Genomic DNA, 11,799 nt, shown 5'->3' with positions numbered 1-11,799 from the left:
AATTTAGAACTGCAAAAAATAAACAAATAGATAAATAAAAAACTCTGCATATCCTCAATGTGCTAACTTTGGATTTGTTAGCTGCTCTATTTTTGTTTCATATCGCAAGACTGCCCATAGATGAACTGACACTCTTCCAAATTACCTGGAAGGGTGTGTGTGTCTGTGTGTGTGTGTGTGTGTGTGTGTGTGTGTGTGTGTGTGTGCGTGCGTGCGTGCGTGCGTGCGTGTGTGTGTGTGTGTGTGTGTGTGTGTGTGTGTGTGTGTGTGTGTGTGTGTGTCTTAGGATAGGAATAGTTTTTCTGCCTTGTACTCAGTGTGCACTAGAATAGGCTCCCCCGTCGCATGGACCCAAACTGGATTAATCAGTGAATAACTAAGTGAATGAAATGCTAAAGTAGACAAAAACATTTTCTGGGAATTGTGACTTGGTACTTAGAGGTTCAGTATGAAGGTGTCCTATTACATATTACATCTAATATCACAGTCTAAGTACAGTGTATAACTATATAACCATATTGTCTGTCCAAATTGTTTTCTAGAAAGTGTCAAAACACTTTCAGAGATATTTGTCTGCCCAGTGTTCTGTAAAGATACCCTCAAAAACAAACTCATAAGTATACAGCTGCTGACACAGGATTAAAAAACAATCCATTATCAAACAAACCTTCTGTTCTGTTTGATCCTGAATTCTGGTGTTATTCCTGTATCAAAATCTAGAGACCTGTAGTTTGTAAGCTATAACACTGTATTGATAGGGACCACCATTATGACTACATGGCCATTACATGACCATTGGAAGGTGCAAGACTGACTGTCAAGTTGTAGTAGTATATGACTTCCAACTAGATTGAGGAATGTGGCACATACCCAGAATATCTTTATTATGTTGTTATTATGTGAGAAGTAAACAACCATACATATGTCTCCAAAGAAATATTTTGTGACTGAAGACATTCTAGAGCAAAAGTCCTTGAAGTGAGTGATACTGTGCACTGCAGTGAAACTCATCACTGAGTCATTGTAACATTGCTGAGAGCAGGGCAAAATCTTTGTTACAATTTGCAATTGAGTATCTGTTGCAGGTTTGCAGAGGTTTTATAAAGAACACTTTGATAGGGACTGCCATGTGACCTTTTATACATAGACACCAAGTGGCAAGTTTCACAAATATTTCACTGGCACAATCAGGTATGGTGTATATAGTTACTTTCTTTTAGAGGTGGATGTATGACTTCCACTCACTGAGGTAATGCAGGACATGCCCAAAATATATCTCTGTTATACTATTATTGCATCAAAGTAGAAATCATTAACATTTCACCAAAGAACAAATGTGGCATGAACAGAGCTTCATGTGATAACAGGCACATTAGTATGCAGACAAATTCAGTAGTAAGCTGCACTGAAATAACTAAAGGTGGAATGACATGAGTGTTTTGTTATGTGCATATGCTATTCTAATTTCCTACTATTTTATTTTAAATAATTCTCCAACATGGCTTCTCATATGGCCATTTAAACATAGGTAAATGCATGGATTCATTGCATTTCACTGTCATAGTTTGGCGGGATCATGACTTCTGCTTTGGGCTGGGATTGCAGAAGATAGGAATCACTGGGTGCTCTGACCAAACCCCTTCTCAAAATCCTGTCTGACAAAGGCTAATTATATGACTAATACCTCGATGAACTGTTTACTAATTGAACATGGCATCCTAGTGCAACTGATGAAATATTACAATATGCTAAGTAGTGGTGAAATAGCTTTACTAGGGAACTGTAAATTTGTTCTGGCAGTCCTTCAAGTAATGGACCTCCTGTCAGAATTCTTTGAACCCTCTTTGTCTTGAACTGTGTCCACAACAGCCACATACTTCTTTGAAAACCAGCTGGGAAAGTAACAGGCATGCCAGAATGTCAGCAGTTATTAACATGAAGAAAACATTGTTCCAGCCAGTGGGAGAAATCAGTCCAGGAAACAGAGGTCCCAATGCAGCACCAATGGATCCTGTTCCTTCTGTGATAGTCACTTTAGAGAATGCTTTTGCATTTCCACAAAGGCTTTCATGGGTTCCCAGGTCAGCTGAGATGGCTGTAGTGATGAGAGCATATGGACCATTTGCCAGACCTCCACACACAATCAGCATAGCAATTGTGGTTCCAATTCCATTCTGACTGATATTGTTATACAGTAACAACATGGGAGCTGCTACAATGAGCATCACATAGCAGGTTGTCGCTCTCCATCCCATGTAGTCAGAAACTATACCTGCAATGATCCCACCTAAAACTCCTCCAAAATGAAAGAACGTAGACATATCTCCGGCAACTTTGGAATCAAAATGTGCTACATTGGCAATGTACAGTGGCAGCCAGTAAAGGAAGGTGTAGCTGACAAGCTTGGCAAATTGCAAGCAGAGGGAGAACTTCATCAAACCTGGAATTTTAAGGGCACCTATAAAGCTGATGGCAGTGGGTCCTTCAATGACAGTGCCCCACTCTGTGGGTGTGTTGATACTGCCCTCTGCTGCTTGGTTTGGGCTCCAAAAGAGTTCCTTCACCACTACCATTTCTGAGTAATGTTGTGTGTTCAGGTCCTTCATGGTGTTGAGAAGGACAGCAATCCACATCTTCTGGATGTTCCACTAGGAAGAAAAAACAGATAAGTCCCATAACAGAAATAATGACTCCTGGCACAGTGAAAGACAGACCCCAGGCAGAAGAAACCTAGACTCCTGCGATGAGAGACCCCAAGATGTTGCCAAAAGAGGTATGAGAGTTCCAGATACCCATGATAAATCCTCTCTTCTCTTTCCCAAACCAGTTTCCAATGCAAGTAACCACTGCCAGGCATCCTGTTGTCTGCACCAAGCCATTTGCGATCTGAATGAGTACATAGAACCAGAAGGAATGAATATTCCAGTAGAATCCCAGGCCAAATAGAGCTGTGAATAATCCACTAAGTAGCATGCCACTAGTCAGGTAGGAATGCAAATGCAATGCTCTCCAAAAAAAACACTAAAAAACATGCCAATGGCATAGGCAACTAGAAAAGAATTGTCAAGAGCACCAAAAAGTTCCTGGTAGTTGCTCTGATCAAAAGGAGGTCAGTCACACCAAGTGTCATTGTTAGTGATGTTTTGCGGTTGCACTCTCACAGTTGAGTAGTTTCTGTGTAATTCACTCTTCACAATACTGACTGTTTTTTGAGAAAGATGGTAAGCTGTGTAACAGAGGAAAGTAAGCAGAAGTGTAAAATCCTGATATCAGCTGTCCTGGGTGAACGCACGAACCAGGTGGATCCCCCGGTGCTACAGATGAGACCATGATGGGGGTTCCTTTTTTTCCCACCAAAATGGGGTAAATAAGTATTTCTATGTGAAGGAAGGTACCTGAGAACACTAGGATCCCAGAAGCACACCGCAATCGATTTACACCAATGGACGGAGTCTGCTTCCCAGGCTACAGATTAATTCGTCCTTTGATTACTAGATCCATTCATGGGCATCTGTTTAGAGATAATAAAAAGTGGACAAGCAGTACGGAAGGGATCACCTCAGTTTTTACACACCAACAACGAGAAGTGGGAGGGCAGCTCAGGGAACCATTGAGCTGGCTGTCCACAAGTGATACATGGATCACTGTAATGGTAAGTACATAGTTTTTAATGGAAACTTGAAAGCAGTCTATCATTTTTATGTTTTAAAGTTCCATCATTGTCATAGGATACTGAGAAACAGCTATCTCCTAGACAAATCATTATATTAGCTAGATTAGTCAGATATTACCTTAAATGCATAAATCAGAGATGTCTCAGGTTCTGTTGTCTTACATGCTGACTTTCCATGGTTACAAAAAACCCTCTATACATTAGACTTTAAAAATGAACACATACCTAAATGATCATCCTGAAGCTGCAGGAAATTTCTTGTGTATTTATATCTGCCATCTGTCAGTATATTACCAATTATGGCCATCTGCTCCATTAACAAATTCCCTTTTGATTGGGGGTAGTTATTAATGTCTGCATTGACCATCTTCATGGGACCAACTCATTAAAATCTCAGCATATGTCGGGTTACATCTTTAAAGCATTATCATGACATCAGAAGTAAAAGTAATATATTTTAATTGGTAAGGAAATATTCCTTTCTTCTGATATATTATGGCCAAAACTCCATATGCTAAAGAGAGAGCACTGCACTACAATCAAATTTTACATTGAGCTGCAGTTAAATCACCAAAAGTGGAATGGCGGTTATAAGTGTATTGTGTACCTGAATGCTCAATGATAGTCTTATAAGGTTTTCTTTAGAGGTCTCAACAGAATTCAAAATATAGTCTTTTAGACACTGACATGCACAGTCATTTCTAAGTGCTAATCTGGCATGATGTATTACTCAAGGTTTTCATCTAGGTAGATATATGACTTCTTTGGGGGTTGGGAGGGTGGCCTAATGGTTAAGGTGTTTGTCTTGCAAGCACAAGGTGCAGCGTTTGAGTCTCACAAGGGATAATTGACTAGGCTTAAAATGCCTCGCAAGGGCAGTTAGCTTAGTACTAACCTATGAACCTTTAGGGTGCGGAATGTAGCCATATATCCAGAGTATATATTTTCTGAGCTGTCATTATTCCATTAGAATTAAAAATTGTACACATTTCACTGATTATCACTTTTTTTACTTCAGACCAAACATGATCAAAACTTGAGGTATGCTTTAACTTCAGAATTGACCCATGACTTAATTCTTAAAGTCAGATTGGTTGCCTTAGGTGCATTCTACTGTATTGTAATTCCCTGAAAATTTTACCACAATGTCTAAAATGAGCACTAACAAATAACCTTCTATACATAGGCCACAAATACAGATTCATTTCATTATTACAGTCTGGTGCATTGCATTCTATTCAGTTTATGTTGAAAATGGTTATATGATTTATTTTTTGGAGTAGAAAATTCATCACATGCCCACATTATATCTTTAGTTAGTTGTCATTACAAAATCCAAAACAAAATATATCAGCATGAAAAATCATTTTTTCTTGCTCCAAATATGTAATGACCAAAACCTACTAGAGTGGGGCATGTTCTATAACCGCAATCAGAAATGAAAATCTATATGGGTAGAATGGCAGTCTTAAGAACATTGTATACCTGATTATCTTTTCATTATTTCTCAAAAGTTTTGTTAAAGTTCTCACACAGAAGCTAACATGTGGTTTTTATATACCAATACCAAATGTTGAATATCACAGATATTTCACAATCATAGCTTGGCATGCTGAATAGCACTCATTTTCCATAATGGGTGGGTATATGACTTCTATTCAAAGGGAGGAATGCAGCAGATACCCAGAATACATATAGTTAGCTGTCATTATATCAAAACTAAAAATCTTATGTATTTCTTGATGATGAAGAAATATTTTTCTTGATGCAAACATGGCATCACCAACGTTCTTTGTGCAAGGGGTATGTTCTACAGCTGCAATCAACATTGAGCTACACTGAAATGCCTATGGATAGAACATTATTCTTCAATATACTTTGTACCTAAATAGCCTCAAAGGGGATGACATGTGGTACTTTATACATGGGTACCAGATGTAAGGTTTCAAAGTCCTTTCATTATCATAGTCTGACATGGTGCATTATAATTGATTTCCATTTAAGGTGGATATAGGACTTCTACTAGTTTGGATAATGTGTAATGTTTGCAACTGAGAGTGTGTCTGCATGGTTTGTGATATAAAATGTTGCGACTAGGATTGTGTCAGTGTAGTTTGTTTTCATTTATCTAAATGTATGATTGCCTGCGTCATAAGTGATGGTTTAATAAAGATGTTTCTTGTTTAAAAATGCTGCATATATTCAAAAGCTGTCATTATTAAGCTGCTATTATATTAGAAGTATAGCTGTGCATTTTATTAGGCAAGGCAACATTCTTGTGACTGCAGTCTTGACATCATCAAATCACCATGTGCTGAGGGAGAAAATATGTTGACTTTCATAATTTCATAAGTTCTCCTATGACTGGGTTTTGTGGCTGAAAGCCTTTGAGAAATGCAGACTGTTTCAAATTGCCATAATATTTATGCATGTTTAGCAACGTATTTAATTGTAGTATTTCTTCTTTTGTTTATTTCTTGTCCTTTTAACATTCATATTGCATGTTATGTGTAAATCCAACTTTAGGTTACAGTTTTGGCATACTACATGCCATTTTAGACCAGGTACTTTATCATTTGTATATACTGATATTATGTTTGCAACTAATCAGTCTGCTATTTTGCTTTTGTTTTTGTTGTTGCTGAAAATTGTACAAGGGGACCTCCTGCTTAAATTGATGAATGAATTCCAATATGTTTGAAAATACACCTGTAACCTACTAAACAGCATTTACTATTAGAGTTATAGTATCAAAAGTTTAAAACATGTTTGTCCTTTTCTTTCAAAAAAATGCCATCATTAGTATGACTTGGGGAAACTTCCTCAGTCCATAGTCAGCCCGACCAGCACTCTAGAATTACTTGTTAGGAGGAAGCAGAAGAAAAAGAAAAATAATTCAACTTCTGCTCAAAATCTGAAAAAAAAACATAATCAGAGAAAAAATCTCACAAAGTGCTTAGTAGAATACTTTCCCTTTTAAAAGGTAAAAACTTGCATGGAAATGCTAATACTGTTCAGGCAAGTAAAAAATAATGTCTAGATTTATGGACATGAAATATTGATTTTAGATAACATATTGCAGTTCAAAAGTATGCACACTTTTTTTATAAAGGTAAGGTGGGCACTGCTGCAACTACTGGTAATACCAGAACTAGACTGGATGTATTTATTGCAGACATGGTTAGCTGTATTAGGCAGCTGCCATGTATATAAATCTAACTTGAATCGTGTCTATCTACTTATGGCCTCCTTGATCCTTAGCAATCTGGATTCAGATGCTGACATAGTACTGAGCCCACCTTAGATGAAGTGGATAATGGCTGTGCAGTCAGAAAGGATCACCACTGTTCTTCAGTGCCATCCTTCTCCAAGTCTCAGCTGCATTCAAGAGTACCAAACAAGGATAGCTTGACCATGCACCATTATAGTCACACTGCAGCATTTCTGATTGGAGTGATTTTTACACTTGTTGCTATATGCTGAATGTAGTTGCATGCATTCATTTTTCAGGTGTTGATCTCTGTGATCTGGAGTTGTACAGGTCTCTACTTTGATTCTACTGTTGGTTAATGTCTGTAGGCTTCCATGTCAGCTCCTGGTAATTACTGCTGAACTGCAGCCCTTCAGTGGAAAAACTAAATATAATTATAATTATTTTACTTATTTTAATGCTATGTTTATTTTATTTTGTTTATTTCATTACTGGAGTGCTTAACTCCTCAGATGTTACTGTGCATAGGCAAAAATCTGAGTTCTTCAGAGTTGTATTGCAGCAAAAAATAAATAAATTGACGTGCTCTGATCACTGGACTGTTTTTAAAACAGGACAGAGTCAGTCAGTAAATCATGTCATAACCAGCAATCACCCTATATAAATGTGTAAAACATATAACTTGTGGGACACATTTGGGTTGCTCAGCTAAGCTTATAGAGACCCCAGTGGTCGTTAGCCTAGTATAGTCCTATGAACCAATGAACCTTTGTAATATACACATTTTAAATTGAGATTAAGGCAACTAATTAAAAGACAGAAAAGGCATTTAAAAAGGGATCCCTTAAGCTTCTGTATAAAAACAGTGAGGAGCAGTTTCTAAGTGAGATGACTGAGGCAGCCTGACTAGAATTGCAATAAAACAACATTGGGTGCCTCCAAAGATGCCTGTATTCAAGTTTTATTTATTTAATAATTTATCTATTTTAAATACAATGTTTTTTACAAGCCCTATTACATTTAAGTGTGTGTGTGTGTGTGTGTGTGTGTGTGTGTGTGTGTGTGTGTGTGTGTGTGTCAGTTACACACATACACAGACACACACGCATATATATATATATATATATATATATATATATATATATATATATATATACACATGCACACACACACACACACACACACACACACACACACACACACACACACACACACACACGCACACACACAGGTATATACGTATTTGTATGTATATGCGGGCAGCATAGATGCTCTCAGCTGTTACTGCTTTCACAGACTGTGTCTGATTTTTGTCTGACATTTTGTTATGCTTCTTATAACATTTGTGTTTTGGTAACTCAGTAAATAAGGCCAGTCATTTGAGTTTTATGCTTGCATGTTCCTTGTGTTTTTTGGCAAATCAGTGAGAATTACAGATGTATGAGTTTTAGCACTGAGTAGCATTCAGAAAAAGCATGCCAATGAAAAGCCTGTTAATCCAGCAACTTTCTAAATATATAGTGTTTGTCCCTGATTTTTGTCCGTTGTCCCCCATTATTTTTCTCTTTGACTCTTGAGGTCAAAGGCATGTGTTAGATATGCAGTGGGTTGCACTGTTTGCATATTGTGTTTTGACAACAGTGAGCTTAGATGATATAGTCCTTTACTCACTTGTTGATGTACTTCGGAGGTATACAGTCACATATATACAAACGGCTGTAATTTATGGTCACATTTGCATGAGTGTGTGTGCCTGTGGGTGTATGTCTAGGAAGCACAGATAATCTCAACTGTCCCTGTTTTTTTCAGAATGTCTCTGATCTTACCTCATAGTTTGGTCTGTTACTCATAATGTTTGTGTTTTTTTTTTTTTTTGACAAATCTATGAGAATTGTAAATAATGGCATACATTTGAGTTTTCTAGTTAATAGCTTTTGGAAAAAGCATGGTAAGGCAAAGTCTGTTCAGGCAGCTAAGTATTTAACAACAAACATAATAATGTTTCTTAAGAAGACAACAACCAACAAGAAGGAAGGATCCACCAAAATGTAGTTTATTAAAACGCTCTGACGTCTCGGCCACAGCCTTCAAGGAGTACAAATAACACAAACCACTCTATCTATATATATACTAAAATACTTTGTCAATGAATTCAATTAAACAATCAATTAAAATTAAATTATGTAATTACATTCACTTTAACAGCATCTTCCAATTGAAATCTTCGTTTAAACCAAATGGGTGTAGTGTTTTGAATTTTAAAATATACACAGCTTCTTTATGTTGCAAACGTTGTTTAATGCTTGTATTTTCATGATTATAATATTTGACTTGTTCTAAAACACATCCTTTCAGCCCTTTGCTGTCACCATTGTGAAAATTCAAAAAATGCATAGCAACAGGACTTTCTTCTTTCTTATTTTTAATATCATTCACATGTTCTAGAGGTCTTGTCTTAAAAGCTCTTTTCGTTTCCCCTATATAAAATTTTCTACAGGGGCAACAAAGTGCATAAATTACACTCTCCGAATTACAATTGAAATTTTTATTGGTCTCAAAAGGAATCCTATTAATATATGTAAAACTAGAAATAACAAACTGACATGCTTTACATTTGCCACACTGCTGTGTTCCCATTTTCTTCACACTATATAGTATTGACTCTGTTGGAAAACTAAACCTGCTTTTCACCAGAAAATCTTTAATATTCTTACCTCTTCGGTAAGAAAATTTCAAATCCACATTTAACCAGAAGTTAACACTATTAAGGGAACTAAAGTATTCCCAAAGTTGTAAAAATAGTTCGGTAAACTCTGACGCAAAACAGCCATAAGTGGTAACAAAATATATACTCTCATTTTCTTGTTGAACCACATTCATCACTTTTTGATGGTTATAAACCTTTTTATAAAATTGAGCAGTTATTTTGTTATTATTACCAAAAAACTTCTTATAACTATCAGCTAACAAACATGTGCTGTAGCCTCTCTGAACAAAGGCGTCAAATAATGATTGTAATTCTTTATAAAAAGATTCACTGTTGTTACATAAACGGGAAATTCTGAGCATTTCCCCATATGGCAAAGAGTTAATAGTGTGAGGGGGGGTGTCCACTGGTACCGAAGAGGTAAGAATATTAAAGATTTTCTGGTGAAAAGCAGGTTTAGTTTTCCAACAGAGTCAATACTATATAGTGTGAAGAAAATGGGAACACAGCAGTGTGGCAAATGTAAAGCATGTCAGTTTGTTATTTCTAGTTTTGCATATATTAATAGGATTCCTTTTGAGACCAATAATAATTTCAATTGTAATTCGGAGAGTGTAATTTATGCACTTTGTTGCCCCTGTAGAAAATTTTATATAGGGGAAACGAAAAGAGCTTTTAAGACAAGACTTCTAGAACATGTGAATGATATTAAAAATAAAAAAGAAGAAAGTCCTGTTGCTATGCATTTTTTGAATTTTCACAATGGTGACAGCAAAGGGCTGAAAGGATGTGTTTTAGAACAAGTCAAATATTATAATCATGAAAATACAAGCATTAAACAATGTTTGCAACATAAAGAAGCTGCGTATATTTTAAAATTCAAAACACTACACCCATTTGGTTTAAACGAAGATTTCAATTGGAAGATGCTGTTAAATTGAATGTAATTACATAATTTTATTTTAATTGATTGTTTAATTGAATTCATTGACAAAGTATTTTAGTATATATATAGATAGAGTGGTTTGTGTTATTTGTACTCCTTGAAGGCTGTGGCCGAGACATCAGAGAGTTTTAATAAACTACATTTTGGTGGATCCTCCCTCCTTGTTGGTTGTTGTCTTCTTCGGTTTTGGACTTACCAGTTGTTTTATACATGTCTACGGATCCACATCTTCACCTTCCTAGAGTTTTTCGAGACAATGTGGAAGGTACCCAGTTATCTTTGGACAATTTTCTTAGCAACTCCTCAGAACGTGGTGAGCGTCAAACTAATTTCAGGAATGTTACTGACAAAAATGTTTTTGCATGGGAGAAATGGGAAGATGAAAGACGCCAACGTTTCCCCAACCCTTTTTCTAATGTGGGGAGAAAGACTCCCATTTCAATAAATGCAGAAAGCAAACTGTTATTTATGGAACTTGAAAAAAGATGTGGAAAGAAACTGCCACTTTCTTCAACATCTGTGGCTTACAAAAGGATTTAGACATTGACATCACACCCAGAGGTTTGCGAGTGTTTAAAGATCCCACCACTCCCTTTAATTTATCTCTGGATACTGATGTAGCATTTCATAAACACTGGATTGCTGCAGCACATCATTGTGTGACTGAATGGCTCCACATCTTAGTAGAAAGAGATCAGCTCAAACAAAAAGAATTGTGTGCTGACATAAAAAAATTATGCAGTGATTTATCTACCCATGTTTCTCCTTCTGTTATGGATGAGTTTCTTAAGCAAACTAACGATAAGCTTAAGGAATATGAGCTGACTTTATTGGAAAGGAAAAAGGGTAAATTGCTTAGAGATGTACGAGACTACGAGTCCAACAAGGCTTTTCTATCTAGAGCCAATCGGAACAGGTCTCGTAAGCGAGTTAGGTTTCACCAGGAAGATCAGCACACACAGAACCGCACTTCATCAGCGTCTGCATCGGAAGGCGGTTATATTTCCACAGAAGATGAATATGGAGACTTAGACTATCCTGGACTTCCAGCAGCTCAGCAGACGGATTCCTTTCGCCAGACTTTTCGTCAGGAACCACCTCCATTCCATACTGGCACACAGGGACAGAAACGCCAGCGCGAATTTCCTCACAACGCCAGTTATGAACAACAAAGGACAGGGGGTTACAAACGAGGTAAACGATAACCCTCCACAAAAAGACACTTGCAGTTATGTTGTTAATTTGTCTAAGTATCAGTTCAG

General features: G+C 36.8%; 1 pseudogene; it reads right to left on the bottom strand.

Annotated features, from left to right (window-relative positions):
• Nucleotides 1-1,816: 1,816 nt before the first annotated feature.
• LOC122804103 lies at nucleotides 1,817-3,330 on the bottom strand (annotated as a pseudogene).
• Between the last annotated feature and the right edge of the window lie 8,469 nt (nucleotides 3,331-11,799).

This window comes from Protopterus annectens, chromosome 6.part0 (genome assembly GCF_019279795.1).
Source record: "Protopterus annectens isolate FY-2018-M chromosome 6.part0, PAN1.0, whole genome shotgun sequence".
Classification (NCBI taxonomy): domain Eukaryota; kingdom Metazoa; phylum Chordata; order Ceratodontiformes; family Protopteridae; genus Protopterus; species Protopterus annectens.
This window is presented reverse-complemented; position numbering and strand designations above follow the sequence as displayed.